The 23,222-nt window shown below is 40.3% G+C and overlaps 1 protein-coding gene across 1 annotated transcript in view; it reads left to right on the top strand.

The window, feature by feature from the left end:
- The window catches only part of LOC121321987 (fibroblast growth factor receptor 2-like), an 80,677-nt gene that overhangs the window by 35,483 nt on the left and 21,972 nt on the right, over nt 1-23,222 (top strand).

Here is a 23,222-nt window from a genome sequence, read left to right as displayed (position 1 = left end):
AATTCAAGCATTCAAAATTCTAAAAGGTATTGACAGTGTCGACCCAAGGGACTTTTTCAGCCTGAAAAAAGAAACAAGGACCAGGGGTCACAAATGGAGAGTAGACAAAGGGGCATTCAGAACAGAAAATAGGAGGCACTTTTTTACACAGAGAATTGTGAGGGTCTGGAATCAACTCCCTGTTGTTGAAGCTGACACCCTGGGATCCTTCAAGAAGCTGCTTGATGAGATTTTGGGATCAATAAGCTACTAACAACCAAACGAGCAAGATGAGCCGAATGGCCTCCTCTCGTTTGTAAACTTTCTTATGTTCTTATGTTCTAATGGGTTAAGCTTGAATGTCTTTGGAGCCAGTTAAAAACCCAAACTAAGCTATGTGCGTAGGCACAGCTGAGGATTTTGTGATGTAATACACAACCTTCATTGCCATGTAGTGAATCTGCTTTCTTTAGAGATTTGATGTCAATTGAATTTCACCTTTTGTGCGCATTCTTTTCTGAAAACCCAAGCTGCTTTCTTGCAAGCTGCTGTGTGAACCCTCGGATTAAGGTTTGAATTAAAATTCAACCATGACAGGTGATTTTAAATGAAGCATTCAGCAGCACCTCGCTTGTCTCTCTAAAGTAGATGCAGACAGGTGTGTGATGGCTATGTGAGTAACATGACAGCATCTGAAGCGCTACGCCCACCGGGATAATAATTGAATCTATCTCGCTGTTCTGGGAACCAGCTGAGTGGGTGTTTTTGTAAAACCCTTGTGTTGTTATTCCATAAGCGGGTATCTATCAAACCCCGTCATGCAGGCCTGGCCATGTGAAACGTAGCTGGCAGTTTGAGCTGGGCAGCCAAGTTGGGATTCAGAGGGCTGGTAGACACTCTTGACCCCTCTCAGTTTGTAAGATGAAGGTTTACGTCTGGACCCGATCATAATGTGCTTGAAAACAAAGAAACATGGCAAGATTTCTAAAGAGGAGTCTAGGAAAGACAAAGTTCAGTGCAATGTAGGTTCTGCATGTACTCCAACATTGTTTTATATAACTGAAAGTAGAAGCAACCCTAAACTCTGAATATTAAACTACAGGGCCATGAATACCACCACCATGACTTTACCACCATCGTGCACCTGCTATAGCATTTGTGTTTCAAAACCCTGTACAATTTTAACCAGAGATGGTGTTTATCAAGTTGTTTCAACTTTTAAACCCAGAAATTTAAAACAAATATAAAGTCATCTTGATGCACACCCCAACTAAATAGAATTTCAGGGTTCAATGTTAACTGCTGAAGCCTTTCCAATTCTATACAATTGATGTTGATGTGGCTCCCTAACTAAATCAATGAAATATAAATAGTTCAGAGGGGAGAAGTGGAGCTGTCTCTGAATGTGAGTCAAATGCAAGCCGCAGAGCTTGCTGATGTCTGAAGCAACCTGTCCGCTGAGATGTATAAGAGAGCAATTATTATTCTGTTAGAACCTGCCAGTCCAGATTCCTGGGTAATGGAGTGCCTGCTGGGGGGAAAAAACAACTGATAAAAAAATAAAACAAATATTGTAATACCTGAAATTTTAATGTGCTTCCAGCTTGTTAGGAACAATAGATATAACATTTCTGACCTAATTTGCTCTGGAGACGGCTGCTATCTGGTTCGGGGCTCCTGTCTCTATGTAAGAAGTGCCTAGTTAAGATTGGATAAGGAGTGGAGATGAATGCAAGGGAATGATTAAGCTAATGGATGACTGTAATGAGTAATTCTTCTGAGCAGTTGACTAATACAAAGACTAGCAGCTGTGTTACTCTCAGAAGCACAGTATCTGCTGGAGAAGCATTCAATTGCAGTAATGTTTAATCTCCATGAATAGATGTTTTAATCTGTATTAGGAGCTCTGCTGCAGGGTAGATTCCTACAGAACTTTCAGCTTTAATAAATGACAGCAAACCACTGGAAGGGTGAACAAACCTGTACATTTCAGATATATGTTTCAAATAGCAGTAAAGGCATGTTTTATAAAGGCACTGTTTACCAGTTTTTAATTGCAATAAAAAGCCTGATTACCAGGCATTCTCTTATAAAGCTGACCATGGTATTTTGGCACTGTATTTAAGTTTCCCCATAGTTATACTATGCATTTACCATAGTTTACCCTGGTTTGCCATAACTTGCTATTGTTTACAATGCTTACCTATGCTTTTACCATGCTTTCACTGTGCGTTATTATACTTTGTATGCTTTTTTAAGGGTTATCTTGTTAGTACAATAGCGCCTTCTTGCCTTTCTGACTCTCTCAGCTACCATATACTGTAGTAATGCCTTCTGATAAGGGTGCTATTGCTTAAGTATATGCCTGTAGGAAGTTCCGCTCTTGTTGACTGAAGCAGGCCAGTTTCGTTAGTGGAACATCATGCTACAGCATTGGATGATTGACAACAGGGAAACATTCACAAGCAGATTCTTAGACAGCTGGACAGTTGTAACTGTTTTTCCCACTTAAAAAATAAATAAATAAATAAATAGAAAGAAAGAAAAACAGTTTTGGAAAAAGTCTTTGTGCCATGTCCTTAAGCGCAGATTTAGGTGATTTTGTTTGGTTTCAGTGCCAGTGCTGAACATGATGTTGTGTGCTCGGTGCGAAAGCAGCGGAGCTAGACTGTCTGTGGAATGCAGCCCTGACTTCTCCTTCACTTCCATCGCAGGCTTTTAATGGAACACATTCTGTAAACAGTTCAGTTGTGTGGAACCTTTCAAATGTCCCAGATGTTCATCCAGTTCAACATATTCTTGAAAAACTTTTGCCAGGAACTTGGAGGAAAAAAGTAGTTTTTGTGTGTCTGTCTGTGTGTGTGTCTGTCTGTCTGTTGGTGGAAAATATTCTGTAAGAAGTTCTGGAGTTCATTCGTTTATTATTTCTTTAAGCCAGTTGATTTAAAAAAATAAATAAATAAAATAGATGCAAACAGGTTAAACATCAATTGGTTAATAATGAAATAATTTTCAACTTAGTCACTGCTTGTTTATATGAAGTCTCTGTGGAGATAAAATCATAGTTTTCTTGTGTAGTAGCTCCGAGCAAAGGTTTAAATCTTGCAAAATGTTCTGGATTAAATCAGTTTTAAACGACCAATGTCCCGATTTCAACTTCATATCCAAATTTAACACACACTGGTTAAGGAGATAAAAATAAATAAAATGGCAGCGTGGCCCCAACTTGTTTGTGTGAAAATAGTGGAGTTGTTGACTGTGACTGTGACAGCAACTTGGTTTGACGTGCTCGCCTCGGAGGTAGAAGTCGCTGACTTGAGGAGACAGAGCCCGAAAACGTATTAAGGAATTTGCAGTGTCTGCTGGCCTCGGGTGGATCTGAGGAGAATTAAAGGGCTTTTATAGAAAGTGTTGACAAGCCAGGGTATGAGTTTTACACCTGGCAGTGGGCTTTTTGGCAGCTTGCGCAGAGCTAGACAATCAGGGAAATTGGTAAATGTTGCAAGCCCCCCAACTCCCCTTGTCCAATTCCATGTAACAGAGGAGCCAGTGTCTTAACCCATTAAGAGCCATTGTCCTCTTATAAGGACAGGCTACATCGTCATTTTTTGGAGCATTTTTAACTCCTCTACCAACCTGTTTAAATTTTATCTAACTATATTGTTATGGTAACTTACTCAAATTTTGTTAACCACAAAAGTTAAGCTTAAATATAATGTATCAAATTACATAAATACAGCATGTGTTCTGATTTTTTCAAAGAAAGATTCATTTGGTATTTAGTGGGGTATGGTAGGGGTAATTACATTCAGTTTGTTTACTCCTTTTTGGTTAGTAACTTTTCTAACCCTTCTACATCGTGCTTCCCTTTAACCTTAAATTAAAAAAAAAGCTGCTCTGCTACTCCTCGGGTCGGCCTTTCTGGGAGAACGACAGCGGGACCACAGGTCAAATGTAAACAGAAACCCAACAGAACGCAGCATCGGGAGCTACCAAGCAATTTATACCGATGCAAGAATATAGCCCAGAATCGGGGAGGACAAACCTCATTCTTATTAGTCAGAGGGAACGTGGGTAGTTAGCGGGGAAACTTTAGCCATCCCCACACAGTGTTAGGTAGAGGAGAAGCGAACAGGCACAGGCTGAAGATCCGAGCCGTACGGGTAGCGACGGTGGGGGAACGCTGCTGAAGCAGTAACCCTTTGTTTGTAGTTTTATTATTGTGTTTTGTTTTCTCTTTTTGCTTTCACATTTTGTTTGGACTATTATTTTAACACACCTGTGTGTGTGTGTGTGTGTGTGCATTCTCCACTGGCCCCTTTTTACCATCGTTTGTATTCGGGTGAGACAGAAGTGCAGTGCTACCTTGTGGTGAACTCAAAGTACACCCCTGCGGGGTGTTCAAAACTTGAAACCTTGTGTTTGTGCGAAGTGAATTCCACCACCATCTTACATCTCGAAACCAAAACTGCCCAGCATCTTGTTGCAGACGCACTGCTGCTAACTGTAAACAGTGCAGTGCAGACTTGGGTCAAACCAGTGTTTGTGTAGGGTGAGTTTTATTGTGTGTGTGTGTTTTTTTTTTTCTTTCTTTTATCAGTGTCAGACTTCTGGCATCTCTGAATGACACTTTTTTTTTTATTACATTTTAAGCATTAAAAAACATAAGAAAATAATAGTGTCTACTGAGCAAAAAAGTAAAGGGGCCAAATGTATTGAGGTATTGCCTCCCCTGTGGTCTGTGGGTTAGGTGCCTACCATACCTCAAAGTTAGTCACAAAATCAAGTGCCTGCAAAAACATTTTTCCACGATACAGTTTTCCACGATAAAAAAAATATATACCCCCCAGTATAGCTCCATTTTCTTTTTTTGTGTGTGTTTGACTTTCAGATGACATTTATAACCTGCTGCTTCTGCAAGTAGTTGTGATTTTACTGTATGTCAAGCAGATTTCAAGGGGGGCGGGGTAGGTGCAAAAGCTCCATATACAAATATATACTAACTGAACTGCCAGCAAGGTCTGTTTCTGTTGATTAGTTGATTTTGACACTGCAGTTATATTGCAATGTCAAGATATATGGAGTGCTTCTGTAGTTTTAAAAAGCTTCAGTTTATTCTGGAGTTTGCCAGATTATCCTTCTCTTGTTTCAGTCAGTTTATGGGGGTTTGTCTGCAGCAGTCAGTTCTGGAGCTGGATTACAGCACTGTCTTCTTTTATCACAGGCTGCTTCCATAATGCAGATTTTGTGGGCTTTCAAAGCCAATCTGATAACTCTTCTATTTGAAGTGAAGAGTTGGTTCATATTACAATTACTCAAATATACATAATACATTTTTAGAAGCCTTGTCTTACTACTTTAAATACACTTTGGGTGATCTAGCCTAGGTTGCAACAGAGTCCATTATCATTACTATGAGTTTCAAGGGACTTGTCAGTAATTTGTATATCAGGAATCTAAAGCCAAAAGCTTACTTACTGTCAGCTTGTATTGGAGTTACAGTACACTGAAATCAGTTTTCAATTACAGAACAATAAAGTATTATACATTTAAAAGTACTGTGTCTTAATGCAAATACAGCTGTACCTGAACTTTTCAAAAGTATGCACTGCAAATGAACTGCACGTAAAACCTGTGTGTCCCATTCTGATCATGGTCCTTTTAAATGACAAAAGCAAGGTGTCCTAAATTACTGCAAAATTACTGTGCACATTTACTGTGATAAACTTTTACAAGTGAACTAAAGAAGAGTGTGTGTGTGTGTGTGTCTGTATGTTTTCTCTACTCTCACTAAATCGAGAATTGCTTTTACAGTGTGCCCAGCCAAGGTTACGTCAGTGAGAATATTCCCCATGGATGCTTACTTGCTTACAGGCAGGCAGCCAGCCTGATTAAATAGTGTGAAAGCTTCTATTGTTAAAATTGGCAGTGTTTGCACTCAAGATGTTTGCTTGTGAAAGAATGCAATGAGTGAGTGAGCGAGGGGGGGGTATCCTATAAGTGCTTCACTGATATCACCATTAAGCCTTGCAGACCCGTGTTGTAGGTGATTTTCCAAACAGATGACTCTGAGATCAATTAACTACTTATGTTTGCAGAATATTTTGCTATTACTATTATATTTGGGTCCAAATCACAAAACCACCTTAACAGATAGGATTAATGAAATCCCCACACAGCCCTTCTAATATTGAATTGACAATAGGGGTGTGAAATAAAAATAAAATACTGATCCAGTTTTAGCAGAGGAACACTCAGTGTTTCTGAACTAAGCAAATTTTTAATTTGCAAAATATTTAAACAAATCAATATATATATATATATATATATATATATATATATATATATATATATATATATATATATATATAGTGAAGAATTCGCTGTCTTCTAACAGGTTAAAGACGTTATGTTGTGTATAATATTTGAATAAATCCAAACAAGAGCCGTTCTTACAGTGAAACACGCCGGAGCGTGGTTTTATTTGAAAACAAAACAATCAGAAAAACAAACAAAACCTATCCCATTTGCAGGTCCTAAACTAAACACTTATTTTTTTCTCTCTCCAAACTAAGCAGGGGCAGGCTAATTCTGCTTACCCTGAAAACAAAGTCGCCATTCGCTTTAAAGTTCTCTGTTACCTCACCGTTTGGTGTCTTCTCCTGATCTCTCCTCTCTCTTTTCCCAGACCATCTCAGCTTTACCAGTTTTAACTCCTAGGCAATCAGGTAATTACACAATTAAGGTCAATTGTTAATCCCTGTTGACCTCAGTATGTTCCCAGGGTCTTAAAACCTTCAAATATCATTTCTTACATAATACCTTTTTTCCTCTTTTAACAAAACATAACATAAACTCAAATCTGTAGTTTAACATACAACATCACACTGTGGGAACCAATTTGCATTAATTTATTTAACTATAATTTTGCTTTTAAACCCATTAGTTTATTTCCCAGTTTGTTTACTAGCCAGTTGGTTTATGTTGTCTTCAAATTTTATTCTTTTAGTTTCCTTTGAACCCATCCGTACAACCTTTACGCAGATGGAGTGTGCATTTCTTACAGCCACGGCCTCACAGCTGAACAAGATTGTTCTGGAATGTACACTCCATCACAATATATATAATATATATATATATATATATATATATATATATATATATATATATATATATATATATATATATATATATATATATATATATATATGATATATAATATAGCACCTTTCATAGTGGGCCATTGTCACAAAGCACTACAAAGATACAAGACTAGGGTGTGTGAACTATGCATCAGCTGCAGAGTCACTTGCTCAGGGTCACACAATGAGTCAGTGGCTTTACTTAACCACTGGACCATGCAGCCTTCTGTTATATTAAATAGATTATGCCTTTATACTAGTAATGAGCATCTATATACATATTGGTACATTAGTGTTCTTCTTTGTTGTATGCCGTTATTATTTCTATATTACTGTAAAGGTCTGCTTTGTGTTGTTGTTTTTGTTTTTTTGTACACCTGTATACAGGTCTACAATGCTAGAATTTGGGGCAAAATTGGATCCATTTGCATTCAGTCATATAAAAGTTTAGCATGGTAAATGTGCACAGTTTAGAAAATAAATAAATAAAGTAGAGTTGCCATCAACTTTACGGCTTCCGGTACCAGTAACAATAAGAGTACCAAACACTTTAGCAAATAGTGCAGAATGTCCTATTTACATAGTAACCATGACCCTCAAAGGTCACAGGAAATTTTTTGAAAGAGCATATATGGATTACTATATGTGTTCCATAGTAACCATGGCCCTGTCTGCACTCTGTAAGGAGTTTAAGCTAGTTTTGCATTTGACCTGAAGGACAGGTCAAAGGTCACGATCAAGTTAATTTTTCAATAGAGCATGTATGTTTTTTTTTTATGTAGCGAGTTGCTTTGCACAAACTTGTTAGACAACCTTGCCAAGGCTAAGTTTTGCTTAAATCAGCATAATGGTTTCAGAGAAAAAGACGTTTGAATATTTCTGACAAATTCAATACGGCTGGCGAACCATGTGACAAATCGACTTGTGTTGAACACATCTAATTATAGGTCATAAGGGTAGCATGTGCCCCGTTTCACATCTGTATCGTAAGAGGTTTTAGAGAAGAAGATTTTGTTAAATTGGCCAATATTCTTGAAAAATCCAATATGGCTGCCAAACCATGTGACCTATGACTTTGTTTTTGCTCTGACACAACACCCCAAAGGCTTCTACCACCACTCCTATGAAGAGTCACAAGTTTACATTGTACTTTAAATGAATTGCAGTATGTACTATTTGACCATAGCTGAAATTTGACTGGCTTATGGCGGCCATGTGGTTTTTTTTTTAAATGTAGTGACTTGCTTTAACAACCTTAATAGAGCATGTATGGGTTCATATATGTGTTCCATAATAACCATGACCCTACTGCACTTTTTACGGTGTTAAAAGGTAGTTTTGCATTTGACCTTAACACTAGCACAGCCATAGCCGCTTTTTGAGCGGCTTTTGCAATTCAAATTTAAATGTATCCGCGTATGTGAATATCTTGTGCATGTTCATTCTTAAGTGTTTCAGCTGCAGAATCATAAAAATGAATGTTATAAGCACTTACTTCTGCAACAGCCAGACCCGCAGTTTATGCATATTGAAATCAATACAATCTAGTCGACAGTTTAGTCTGTGTTTTGTAATAAAATCAAAGTCATAATGAAAGAACATATTACATACTGCTGTCGAGTGCTGAAACACTAATGAAAGTCATTCTCCACATCATATATTATTAGGCTTCCAAGCCTATGGCAGAGGAAGCCTGTTGTTATTGCTGAGTTTAATTAGGCTGTTTAAAGTTTTTTTTAATTTAAATTTTTTTTTCTTCCCAAAACTTTCAACTGCTGCTGCTTCAAAGCTGCGTGACTGATCAGATTCTGACTTGGCAGGTAACAAGCTGGATACATTGGCTGTCAGATGCTGAAACAAGTTTGCTGCTGCGTCCTTGCAATTGGCGCAGAGACGCATTTTTCGATAAAACCTTTCGAAATCTTCTTCTTGGAAATCGGTGCAGCGATTGATCTGAAACTAGGCAGATATCATCAGCATCCAAACCCGCATCAAGTTTGCGAAGCAGAAATTGCTGTGATGAATTTTAATGTCAAAATGGCTGCCACAAATCTTATCGAAACACGCCCCTAACAACAAACTGCTTGCTTTTTGAAAACTGTTTGTCCAACAAACTCCAAACTTGGTAGTTATCGTCCCAGTAACAATGGGATAAAAATTTGTAAAAATGGTGATGTTTTATAAAACAAGATGGCTGCCAGTAATACATTTACATTTGAAATTTAAACCTGCGTCAGTTGACAAACTATTTACTTGACTAAATCCAAACCCCACAAGCATCTTCGCTGATACTGTATCAATACAACTGACTTTTAAAAAAATTATGTTGACCGCAAATGAAAATGACTGTTTGACGCATTTCTTTAGAAACCTTTCAAAATTGCCTTGAAACTTCACAGGTATCATCCTTGACACTGTAGCAATACAACTGACTTTTAAAAAACTGGTGTTTAACTGAAATGGCCGTGTGACGCATTTCTTCTTGAAACCTCCTGAAATGTTCTTCTTTGGCACCGTTGAAGTGATTGATCTGACACTTGGCAGATATTATCAGCATCCAAACCTGCATGTAAAACAGAAGCTGCTGTGATACAATTCAATAGTTAAATGGCTGCCACAAATTTCACCGAAACACGCCCTTAATAGCAGACTGCTTTTATTTGAAAACCGTCTGACCAACAGACTCCAAACTTTGAAGGCATCGTTCCGGTGACAGCGGAATACAAATATGTTAAAATGGTTGTGTGGTGTGAAACAATATGGCTGCCACTCCTACATTTTCTTCTTATATTTAAAACTGCTTCAGTTTAAAAATGGTTCACTTGATTAACTCCAAACTTGAAAACCGTCGTGCCTGTATTGGTGAAACTTACATTTTCGAAAACGGCATTTGTCTGTTAAACAAGGTGGCCGCCTGATGCATTTTTGAAAAAAAAACTTTCAAGATCTTCTTCTGTGGAACTGTTGAAGTTGCTGATTTTAAACTTGGCACATTGAGAACTAAACACGTTTAGACGGGTACTGATACTGGGGCTTGGGAGCCGTAAATCTGCCTGGCAGTTCTAGATATTATTATTTTTCCACACAAACCACATTGCAGTCATGAAAACACATACGTAAGTAGATGCCTACGTGTGGACAACCGGACTGGTGTCCCAGAGTTGAAAAAGTTCACAGTTTGGCCACAAGGCTAGATCTCGTGAAAATATTGGACAATTATCAAAACTCTTGTCAACAAAAACAACTTAAAATGGAGATCTGATAATGTCAACAGATAGCGCATGAATGGTCTGTAAAAAAAAAAAAAACAACAGAAAACCTTGAAAATAAATCAATTGGATGGTTGGGTTGCCCGCCACATTGGATTTGCGTAAAATATTCAAAGATCATCTTGTCTGAAACCGCAATGCTGATCGGCACCAAAATTGTCAATTTTGCTCCTTCCCAGCAACAGGATGGGAGAAGTACAGGCATGGAAAAGTGCAGAGCAGTTTAGAGAAATTACATCTTTAATTGCTTTAATCAGAAAACACAGGAAATTGGGAAAACACTGCAGCTCAAAGTCAAACAGCTGTGTTTGTTTTTCGGATAATAAACAAGCTGAAACTCGGAGCAGCCGATTCAAATTCAGTGCCGTTCTGAGAAACGGGGAGGGGAGGAGACAACAGAACAACGCAGCTATAAATGAGGCAGTCTTTCCAGCGACAGTGTGGGAGAAGTACAGGCGGAAGTCCAGAAGTACGTGGAAAAGTGCAAAGCAGTTTAGAAGCAGTTTGAAAGCAGGTTGACAGCTGCAGAAAATAAACGAAACTTCCAAAAAAAAAAAAAAAAAAAAAAGTAAACATGGTCTTCAAGCCAGTAATCTGTGACACCTGCATGATGTGGGAAATCCGAGAAAACCCAGCGGAGCTAAACCAAGTGTGCGTAAAGTGCCGCGTGATCCAGGACTTGCATAAACTGGTAAGTGTGCTAGAAATGGAGCTGGAAGAAATGAGACAGCAACAGGATCTTGAGGAGCTGGCACACCCACAATTCATGGAAGTCTGCACCACCACTAACAGACTGAAAGCCACCAGGGAGATAGAAGAAGGTCAGAACAGCTGGGTTCAGGCAGGCAGAAGCAGGGAAAAAAAGAAACTTCGTCAAACACAACCACCAGAAATCAAAACAACCAACAAATTTGAGTCACTTCAAAATTTTGATGAGCAAAACCAACATCAAGAGAACGAAAGGAACAAAATTCAGGACCCTATTAACAGTGGTGGTGTCACAAAGACGGCTGTAGTGGGTGACCTCAAACCAGAAACAGGAACCAGGAAATAAACAACAGAGAAAGGTGGAGTTGGGTAGAGCTGAGCGATTTGGTTTCGTGCCGCATTTAATGAATGAACAGAACAGTAAATAAAAAGGTTGTAACAAACAAAAAAAACAGGACATGGCACTTTCGCCAAAATAAAAAGACAAACAAAAACGGACTACACAGACAAACATGGTAAGCTGATATTTTAACTATTATTATTATTGTTACCTCTGTCTCCAATCCCGTTCTCCACTCACTGAACACACAACCCCGAGTGAGTGAAAACATGCTGCTTTTATGCAGCTGTACCGAGACTCGATTGCTAATCAATCATTCAATTGGAGTCACGGTACAACTTTACGTGAATTAATAAAGTGCAATTCCCCGTGCTCACATATTACATTTGACTTGCACGTGAAGTGCTGTGCAATCCTCGTCCCTAAATACAAATATACATTTTAAACAATCGTGTTACACAGACCCGTTTATATCACGTGTACCAATGACTATACACCAACAATTAACACACCACACAACATAACACAAAATACACACAGGGGTGGGGCACTTTGCCACATATACCCCCCCTTGGCCTCAGTGGCCACCTCCCCCCTTAAAATCCCAAAAGTCTCGCTCAAAGTCCTGGGCCAAGAACAGGGACTTTAAGGGGTTGATGGGTGGCAATGTTGCCAGTAGCCAGGCTGCTACTGGCCATGCTGTCAGCAGACGTGCTGACAGTGGGGCGAATCTCTCCTCCCGCTGTACCACTGGCAGCGGAAATGCTGCCAATGGTGAGGCTGTCAGCAGATGTGCTGACAGCTCCCAGACTGACTCCTTCAGCCAGGGCAAGTCCAGTCGTGAAAGACCTCCCCGAAAATCTCCGGCAGCACTTTTCGAGGGTCTGAGGAAGTCTGTCTCGTTGTTCACCTTTCTGGAGAGAGGGGGTTTTAACGGAATATCGCCGTCTTTTCACCAGAGACTGGAGAGGGGGGAACGTCAAATATCGGCCGTCGATGGAGACCACCCGAGGGTCTCGGTGTGCACGCTGGGGGCACCCTGTGTCGTCTCATTCCGCTTCGATCAAGGACCCCATTCGTCGTTATTCAAGACCGTTGGGGTCCGGCTACGTCTCGGGAGCAGCTGCAAACCCCAGGCGATGCCGAGCGGCTGACAACCTTGGGCGATGCGAGGCAGGCACCCTTGGGCGAAGCGAGGCAGGCATCCTTTGGTGAAGCGAGGCAGGCATCCTTGGGCAAAGATGTGTGGGGAGTCAGGACAAGCTGGGGTGCAGGTTTTGGCCCTCTTCTCAGCCACTGCGGCCGGGCGGTTCTTCCCCGTGCTTCCCTCAGCAGCCTATGCAAGGGCTGCTGAGGACCGCCAGCATCCAGTCCTGGTCCTTCTGATGAAGGGAGAGGCAGCTCCTGCTCCTCTCCCCCTGATGGTGATGGAGGGCTGTCGCATCAGAACGCAGGACCGCCACTCCACCGGCCTATCCGTCGTGAGGACTTAGGAGAGGGGACTACCGACTACCTCACCTTTGCCGTCTAGGTCTAGGAGATGAACAGCATTGGGACACTTCACTAAGTCTGATCTGTCGTAACTAAGGAGACCGACCACCAGCCTTCCCTGGGTCGTCAGGAAATGGGACACGATCCGATTCTGTCCTAGGATCGACTCCGTACGTGGAGGACCGGCAGCTCTCACTGGTGGTCTCCGAGGCGAGGACAGCGAGACTCGGAAAGGCTCACCTCCTTCCTGTTGAGTGGTTGGTATCCAGCTATACAACCACTGCCTTCACCCTCGACGGACATCAGATGCCACAATGTAGTCTAACCACCGTTACGCAGAGAGGGAGCTGGCTCTCCATCAAGCAGTTTAGAAGCAGTTTGAAAGCAGGTTGACAGCTGCAGAAAATAAACGAAACTTCCAAAAAAAAAAAAAAAAAAAAAAGTAAACATGGTCTTCAAGCCAGTAATCTGTGACACCTGCATGATGTGGGAAATCCGAGAAAACCCAGCGGAGCTAAACCAAGTGTGCGTAAAGTGCCGCGTGATCCAGGACTTGCATAACTGGTAAGTGTGCTAGAAATGGAGCTGGAAGAAATGAGACAGCAACAGGATCTTGAGGAGCTGGCACACCCACAATTCATGGAAGTCTGCACCACCACTAACAGACTGAAAGCCACCAGGGAGATAGAAGAAGGTCAGAACAGCTGGGTTCAGGCAGGCAGAAGCAGGGAAAAAAAGAAACTTCGTCAAACCCAACCACTAGAAATCAAAACATCCAACAAATTTGAACCACTTCAAAATTTTGATGAGCAAAACCAACATCAAGAGAACGAAAGGAACAAAATTCAGTACCCTATTAACAGTGGTGGTGTCACAAAGACGGCTGTAGTGGGTGACCTCAAACCAGAAACAGGAACCAGGAAATAAACAACAGAAAGGTGGAGTTGGGTAGAGCTGAGCGATTTGGTTTCGTGCCGCATTTAATGAATGAACAGAACAGTAAATAAAAAGGTTGTAAAAAACAAAAAAAACAGGACATGGCACTTTCGCCAAAGAGACAAACAAAACGGACTACACAGACAAACATGGTAAGCTGATATTTTAACTATTATTATTATTGTTACCTCTGTCTCCAATCCCGTTCTCCACTCACTGAACACACAACCCCGAGTGAGTGAAAACATGCTGCTTTTATGCAGCTGTACCGAGACTCGATTGCTAATCAATCATTCAATTGGAGTCACGGTACAACTTTACGTGAATTAATAAAGTGCAATTCCCCGTGCTCACATTACATTTGACTTGCACGTGAAGTGCTGTGCAATCCTCGTCCCTAAATACAAATATACATTTTAAACAATCGTGTTACACAGACCCGTTTATATCACGTGTAACAATGACTATACACCAACATTAACACACAACATACAACACAAAATACACACGGGGGTGGGCAACTTTGCCACATATACCCCCCCTTGGCCTCAATGGCCACCTCCCCCCTTAAAATCCCCAAAATCTCGCTCAAAGTCCTGGGCCAAGAACAGGGACTTTAAGGGGTTGATGGGCGGCAATGTTGCCAGTAGCCAGGTTGCTACTGGCCATGCTGTCAGCAGACGTGCTGACAGTGGGGCGAATCTCTCCTCCTGCTGTACCACTGGTAGCGGAAATGCTGCCAATGGTGCGGCTGTCAGCAGATGTGCTGACAGCTCCCAGACTGACTCCTTCAGCCAGGGCAAGTCCAGCAGTGGAAAAGCTGCTGCGGTTGGTGGTCTCCAGACCTCCCCGAAAATCTCCGGCAGCAAAATTGCTGCGGAGAAAAGTGGTCTCCTGACCTCTCCCCCCTGTTTTATAGCCGGCAGCTCCCTCTGGTGGGGCTCCGGCCACACTGACCCCTGTGGACAAGCAGAGCTGAGTGCGACCCCTGGCGAAGCAGTTCCAGTGACCCCAGGCAATGCAGAGCAACTGGCAACCCCAGGCGATGCCGAGCGGCTGACAACCCCAGGCGATGCGAGGCAGGCACCCTTGGGCGAAACGAGTCAGGCAACCTTGGGCGAAGCGAGGCAGGCAACCTTGGGTGATGCAAGGCAGGCATCCTTGGGCAAAGATGTGTGGGGAGTCAGGACAAGCTGGGGTGCAGGTTTTAGCCCACTTCTCAGCCACTGCGGCTGGGCGGTTCTTCCCAGTGCTTCCCTCAGCAGCCTATGCACGGGCTGCTGAGGACCGCCAGCATTTAGTCTTGGTCCTTCTGGTGAAGGGATAGGCAGCTCCTGCTCCTCTCCCCCTGATGGTGATGGAGTCAAAGGCAGCTCCAGCTCCTCTGCTTGTGATGGTGGGGGAAGTGATTCCAGCAGGCATTTATCCTCTGCTGGTGGAAAGGGACCCAGCAGTCATTCACCCTGTGCTGGTAGACAGGGACCTAGCAGGCATTCACCCTCTGCTGGTGGAGGTGACAGAGGTAGAGGCAGCTCCTGCTGCTCTGCTCCTGGCAGTGGAGGTGGCGGAGGCAGAGGCAGCTCCTGCTGCTCTGCTCCTTCCGGTGGAGGTGGTAGAGGCATATGGTCTGGTGACGGAGGTGGGAGCGGCGTGTAGTCTACGCTTGTTACAGGAGATTGGTGTGGCTCTCCATCACTTGCAGGGGACTAGTGCAGCTCTCCCTCCTGCTCTGGAGACAGCGGTGGGACCTCTCCCTCTGGTGCTGGAGACGGCAGCAATGGCTCCTCTCCCTCTGGCGCTGGAGACGGCTCCTCTCCTTCTGGCTCTTGAGGCGAAACCATCAGGCATTCTTCCTCTGCTGGTGGAGATGTGAGCTGCAAGTAGTTTCCCCCCCCCCCCCCCCCCACACACACAAAAAAAAAACAAAACCGTCTTTTTTTTTTTTTTTTTTTTTTTAAAAAAAAAAAAAACTGTGGTCCCTGCTCTGGTCTGCGTCTAGGAGGCGCTGGTAATCCCGGTTCTGACTGCCTCGTTTAACTGCGTTGTTCTGCTGTGCTGCTGGCTCCTCCCCTTGCCCGTGTCTCAGAATGGCGCTGAATTTGAATCAGCTGTCGCTGGGAAGACTGCCTCGTTTAACTGTACTAGAGGCGCAAAACGATTACATCCCTAAAGTAGACAAATCTAAATGTAAAACTAAATTGCCAAAATGGTTTAATAGATCAATTAAAAAATATATATATATTCTGCGAAAAAAGACACTTTACAGAGCATTTAAAAGGGACCAAAAACAAAGTACACAGAAAGAGTACACAGAACTGCAAACGCAAGCCAAAAAGGAAGTTAGAAAGGCCAAGAGAGAAATAGAAATGAACATTGCTAAGGGGGCTAAAACCAAAATGTTTTACAAATGGCAAAATCATAGATGAAGAAAAAAAAGCAAATATATTAAATTATTACTTTTCACAAGTTTTTACAAAGGAAGATACGGACAACATGCCCCACATGTCAACCTGTTCCTATCCAATTTTAAGGCAGGAGTGTTAAAGGGACTTGAAGCTCTTAAAATATGAGATGAGATCCTCCCAATAGTACTCGAAGAAATGAATGAAGTTATTTACAAAACGCTAACCAAGATCATGCAACAGTCTCTTGACACAAGGTTTGTACTGACATACTGGAAAATTGCAAACATAATACTGATCCACAAAAAGGGAAACAAAACTGGACTAGGTAACTACAGACCAGTAAGCCTGACTTGTATTCTGTGCAAACATATGGAAACTATAATAAGATCCAAAATGGAAAATTACCTGTATGGTAACAGTATCCTGGGAGACCGTCAACATGGTTTTAGGAAAGGGAGATCGTGTCTAACTAACTTGCTCGATTTTTTTGAGGATGCAAAATCGATAATGGATAATTGCAAAGCATATGGCATGGTTTATTTAGATTTCGAGAAAGCTTTTGACAAAGTCCAGCATAAAAGATTAATTCTCAAACTGAACGCAGTTGGGATTCAAAGAAACACATCTACATGGATTAGGGAGCAGTTAACATGTAGAAAACAGAAAGTACTGATTTGAGGAGAAACCTCACAATGGAGCGAGGTAACCAGTGGTGTACCACAGGGATCAGTATTAGGTCCTCTACTATTCCTAATCTACATTAATGATTTAGATTCTGGTATAGTAAGCAAACTTGTTAAATTTGCAGACGACACAAAAATAGGAGGAGTGGCAAACACTGATGCAGCAGCAAAGGTTATTCAATATGATCTAGACAAGATTCAGAACTGGGCAGACACATGGCAAATGACATTTAATAGAGAAAATTGTAAGGTACTGCACGCAGGAAATAAAAATGCGCATTATAAATATCATATGAGAGATACTTTGAAATTGAAGAAGGAATCTATGAAAAAGACCTAGGAGTTTTTGTTGACTCAGAAATGTCTTCATCTAGACAATGTGGGGAAGCTATAATAAATTCCAACAAGATGCTCGGCTACATTGTGAAAAGTGTTTAATTTAAATCAAGGGAAGTAATGTTAAAACTGTACAATGCACTAGTAAGACCTCATCTTGAATATTGTGTGCAGTTCTGGTCACCTCGCTATAAAAAAGATATTGCTGCTCTAGAAAGAGTGCAAAGAAGAGCGACCAGAATTATTCCGGGCTTAAAAGGCATGTCATATGCAGACAGGCTAAAATAATTGAATTTGTTCAGTCTTGAACAAAGAAGACTGTGTGGCGACATAATTCAATCATTCAAAATTCTAAAAGGTATTGACAATGTCACCCAAGGGATTTTTTCAACCTGAAAAAAGAAACAAGAAAAAGGGGTCACAAATGGAGATTAGACGAAGGCTATTCAGAACAGAAAATAGGAGGCACTTTTTTACACAGAGAATTGTGAGGGTCTGGAACCAACTCCCCAGTAATGTTGTTGAAGCTGACACCCTGAAATCCTTCAAGAGGCTGCTTGATGAGATTCTTGGATCAATAAGCTACTAACAACCAAACAAGCAAGATGGGCTGAATGACCTCCTCTTGTTTGTAAACTTTCTTATATTCTTATGTTCTTATGACAAGGACCTTTCTAAGTTTTGTAAAATTCCAGCTTTTTTCTTAAAAAACATGGACGCAGCGAGCAAAATAATAATTTCATGAGTGCTATAAATACATATTTTAAAGTATGAAATCTTACTGCAATAGACTAGAGACATTAAACTGAGTGTGATAGTAGTAGTAATGTGAATTGCTGTTGATTTCAGAATGGCGTGTTTTGGTCACATGGTTTGGTGGCCATATTGGAATTAACATTTAAATTTGATCTCCTAGGGCAGGCCGATAGGGTCATAGTTATAATGGAACACGTATAGGAAGTAATTTGTGCTGTATGAAAAAATGTCATCACCCGCGACCTTTGACCTCTGCTAAGGTTCAAAACCCACAAATTGGCCTATAGCTCCTCAGCTATATCTAACACAGATCAGTGCACTTAAACTTCAACGTAAGAATGCTCTGTACACGATACAACTTAAGTAGCCCTTTAACTAATTATAGGAAATGTAGCAAGCTGTATCCGCGATTATTTGTTATGACTGAATTATGTTTTCTTGGAAGCCTTTATAGTTGCTAGTAACGCTAGTTATTATGTTTATTATTTATTTTATTAGCAGTTGGCTAAAAAAAATCCAGTATGGCCACAAACCAAGTTACCCATGACCTTCATTTTCACTCTGACACAACTTCCCAAATGCCACTACCACCCTACTATGTTTTGTGAGTTTTCGTGCAAAGGTGTTGCTTTTACGGACATTTGAAAATTTGGCTAACAAAAATGCAATGTGGTTACCAAATCATGTGAACAGTCAACTTCACTCTTTCGTTGACATTAATTTCCTATAATCCTCTACACTGTATGAGGTTCTGAATGTAGGCCATGACGGGAGTATGTGCACCAAGTTTCAGATCTCTGCTTTAACCTTTTGGAGAAGATTTTTTAAAATTGCCCAGAATTCTTGAAAATTGCAATTTGGCTGCCAAATCATGTGACCTATGACCTTCATTTCTGCCTAACTCAACTTCCCATAAGCCTTTACCAACTTACCAAATTTCATGACTTTTCATGCAACAGTGTTGACTTTACACATCATTTAAGTAGTCTCAGTGGAAAGAAAAAAGAAAATAATAACTAGAGTTGCAAGCAACTTGACAGCTGCCAAGCAGTTATTGTGAAATTTAAGCACATTGGTTGTTAATATGGCCAAAACATCAGTATGGCCACCATCCATGTGACCAATCAGCTCCATTTAGTGGTTGTTATTACTTCCCTTTGGTCTCTACAACTGTGTGAAGTTACAAGAGCTTACGTCCATCTGTGTTCATTTTATGGAACATGCAAAAAGTCCATATGGCGGCCAAACCATTTGACCAATCGGCTTTATTACGTTATTGACATTACTTCTCATAGTCCTCTACTATTATACAAAGTTTCATAAGTCTACTGCATTGTACCACTGACATATACTGAAATATGTGCAAAATGATCAATGCTGAAATCTCATTGGCCCATGGCAGCCATGTTTTTTTACTGTACAACTTCCCTTAAACAAGTGTAAAAGATAATCATACTTGGGTCATATATGCTCATTTTTGCTTCAATCGGATAAGCGGTTTCTGAGACGATGTTTGTTTGTTATTGATGTTCCGCAACATGGCTGCCATACCACGCAAACGATCAGCTTCTGATGCAATTGTCCCAAACTTGGACTATTCCTTAACATACATAACGATTTCAGAACTCTGCATCTAATATAACAACCATCTGCTGTCAATAGGATGTTATAGGCAGTTTTAAATTTGACCTTTGGCAGAAGTCAGAGGTCACGGGCAATGACATTTTTTTTAAATGGCATATATGGGTCATTGTACATGTTACATTACAACCACGCCCCTATCTGCAGTCAATAAGAAGTTATAGGCAGTTTTATAGCAGTTGCGTATGCAGATGATGTCATCCAGCATGGCCGCCATGATTTTCACAGTAGCAACTTCTTCCCTTGAACAAGCGTAACAGATGACCATACTAAGGTTTTTTATTCCAATTTTTGTTTCAATCGGATAAGTGGTTTCAGAGAAGATGTTTGAATTTTGATGATTTTATATTGTTATGGTAATTGTTTGTATACACACGGGTAAATGTGTGTCTTTTCGTTCACATAAAATCAGAAAAAAACAACATATGAATCCAAATTAACATGTATTTATACTAACGTAATACAAAAATGACTACAAAAGATTTAGATTTAGTAAATACAGTATAATCGTAAATCTCAAAAAACTACTCACTTCTAAATCTTTTGTAGACATTTTTATATTACTTTAGTATAAATACATGTTAATTTGGATTCATATGTTGTTTTTTTTCTGACTTTATGTGAACGAAAAGACACACATTTGCCTGTTTTCCCATTGGAAATAGTGATATTTTGAAATATCACTGTCCTAGTCACAAAAGCAAAGTTTGTGGGGAATAATAGTCATTTTCTATACTTTTGAGGCATAAGCAATTAGGAAATAACACTTACTACCCAGGAACAAAAAAAAAAAAATAATTGTTACACGGCGTAATCGCTCTTACAGCGCGCTACGTTTCCTATAATTAGTTAATGGCTACTTAAGTTGTATCGTGTACAGAGCATAATCTTACGCTGAAGTTTACGTGCACTGATCTGTCTTAGATACAGCTGACTTTGTCAATTTTGATAAAAATCTTGGAATTGTGGGTTAGTAGCCAGTTATGTTGTTTTGATACAAACAGTATTATAACTAGTCTAGTCTGGCTGAAGATAGACACAGTAAAGTGACTGCAACTTTGAAAGCAATGGATAAAACAAGGCTAACATGGTTTAAAGGTTACTGTTATAAACAATTACTGACACAGGGATTACTGTACAGTGCGTAATGTAGTGGTGGAGTTTAAGAACATTGATCTGTTGACATCCATTACTTTCTATAGGGATGCATCACAATAAACATTTGAAAGTAATGGGGATATCGATGTATAAACAATACATGCTGTACTTATATTTGGATTATAGTGAGCTTAAATTCATTTGTTATCAATAAGTTTATATATATATGTGTGTGTGTGTGTGTGTGTGTGTGTGTGTGTATATATATATATGAACTAAAAAAGTAACTATTTTCTTAATGTCATGTATTGAACTAAATAGTACTTTTAGTTTTAAACTTGAAATTCACATAGATCAAACGTATAATCACAAACAATGTTGGATACAACTGACTGTCAATTTTGGTAAAAATCTTGGAATCATGGGTTAGTAGCTAATTGAAATGTTGTTTGGATACAAACAGTATTAGACAGTGTCAGTACTGTGACCGCAACGTTGAAAGCAGTGGATGAAACAAGGCTGATATATTTTGCAAATATAAGTACAGCATAACAAATACATGCTATACTTATATTTGCAAAATTGGTAGGAGTTACTTTAAACTTGGCTTTCATGTAGGTCAAAGGTTTTCAACATAAGGGTTGTGAGAATGTTAGTACCGGCAAACACATTGTTTGGGAGGAGTACCCTCTAGTGGCAAATAATTGTAATTGATTTTAAAAGCCTTTTTTTATTGAACACATATGACTTCCTATATAAGAACATAAGAACATAAGAAAGTTTACAAACGAGAGGAGGCCATTCGGCCCATCTTGCCCGTTTGGTTGTTAGTAGCTTATTGATCCCAAAATCTCATCAAGCAGCTTCTTGAAGGATCCCAGGGTGTCAGCTTCAACAACATTACTGGGGAGTTGATTCCAGACCCTCACAATTCTCTGTGTAAAAAAGTGTCTCCTATTTTCTGTTCTGAATGCCCCTTTTTCTAAACTCCATTTGTGACCCCTGGTCCTTGTTTCTTTTTTCAGGCTGAAAAAGTCCCTTGGGTCGACACTGTCAATACCTTTTAGAATTTTGAATGCTTGAATTAGGTCGCCACGTAGTCTTCTTTGTTCAAGACTGAACAGATTCAATTCTTTTAGCCTGTCTGCATATGACATGCCTTTTAAGCCCGGAATAATTCTGGTCGCTCTTCTTTGCACTCTTTCTAGAGCAGCAATATCTTTTTTATAGCGAGATGACCAGAACTGAACACAATATTCAAGATGAGGTCTTACAAGTGCATTGTACAGTTTTAACATTACTTCCCTTGATTTAAATTCAACACTTTTCACAATGTATCCGAGCATCTTGTTAGCCTTTTTTACAGCTTCCCCACATTGTCTAGATGAAGACATTTCTGAGTCAACAAAAACTCCTAGGTCTTTTTCATAGATTCCTTCTCCAATTTCAATATCTCCCATATGATATTTATAATGTACATTTTTATTTCCTGCGTGCAGTACCTTACACTTTTCTCTATTAAATGTCATTTGCCATGTTTCTGCCCAGTTCTGAATCTTGTCTAGATCATTTTGAATGACCTTTGCTGCTGCAACAGTGTTTGCCACTCCTCCTACTTTTGTGTCGTCTGCAAATTTAACAAGTTTGCTTACTATACCAGAATCTAAATCATTAATGTAGATTAGGAATAGCAGAGGACCTAATACTGATCCCTGTGGTACACCGCTGGTTACCACACTCCATTCTGAGGTTTTTCCTCTAATCAGTACTTTCTGTTTTCTACATGTTAACCACTCCCTAATCCATGTACATGTGTTTCCTTGAATCCCAACTGCGTTCAGTTTGAGAATTAATCTTTTGTGCGGGACTTTGTCAAAAGCTTTCTGGAAATCTAAATAAACCATGTCATATGCTTTGCAATTATCCATTATATGCTTTGCAATTATCCATTATATATAATGTATGTTCCATATGATCCATGACTATCTGTGATCCCTGAGGTGCAAGGAGCCAGTTTTTAGTTTGACATTTTGGAGAGGGCAACGGTCACAGGTGATGACATTTTTTGATAGAGCACAAATGACTTCCTATAGGTGTTCCATTATAACTATGACCCTATAGGCACGCCCTAGGAGATAACATTTAAACGTTAATTCCAATATGTTTGCCAAAACCATGTGACCAATCTGCTTTCGATTTTAGTGGTTATTACTCGCCAAACTGTGCCAACATTGAAGAGCATACATGCAACACTGTTCTTGTTATGGGTCTTTAAAGTCGTTGTGGAAGGGGTGTGGGTACTTCACTGACTAGGAGACAGACAGGTGTACTTGAAAACACCACACAGGTGCCCAGTTTTATTTTCAGACAGTTCTTGCTTTTTCCGGCAGAGGGCACTGTTGACCATGGGCTGCCTATCAACGATGATAGACAGCACC

Source organism: Polyodon spathula, chromosome 10 (assembly GCF_017654505.1).
Source record: "Polyodon spathula isolate WHYD16114869_AA chromosome 10, ASM1765450v1, whole genome shotgun sequence".
Taxonomy (NCBI): Eukaryota; Metazoa; Chordata; class Actinopteri; order Acipenseriformes; family Polyodontidae; genus Polyodon; species Polyodon spathula.
This window is presented reverse-complemented; position numbering and strand designations above follow the sequence as displayed.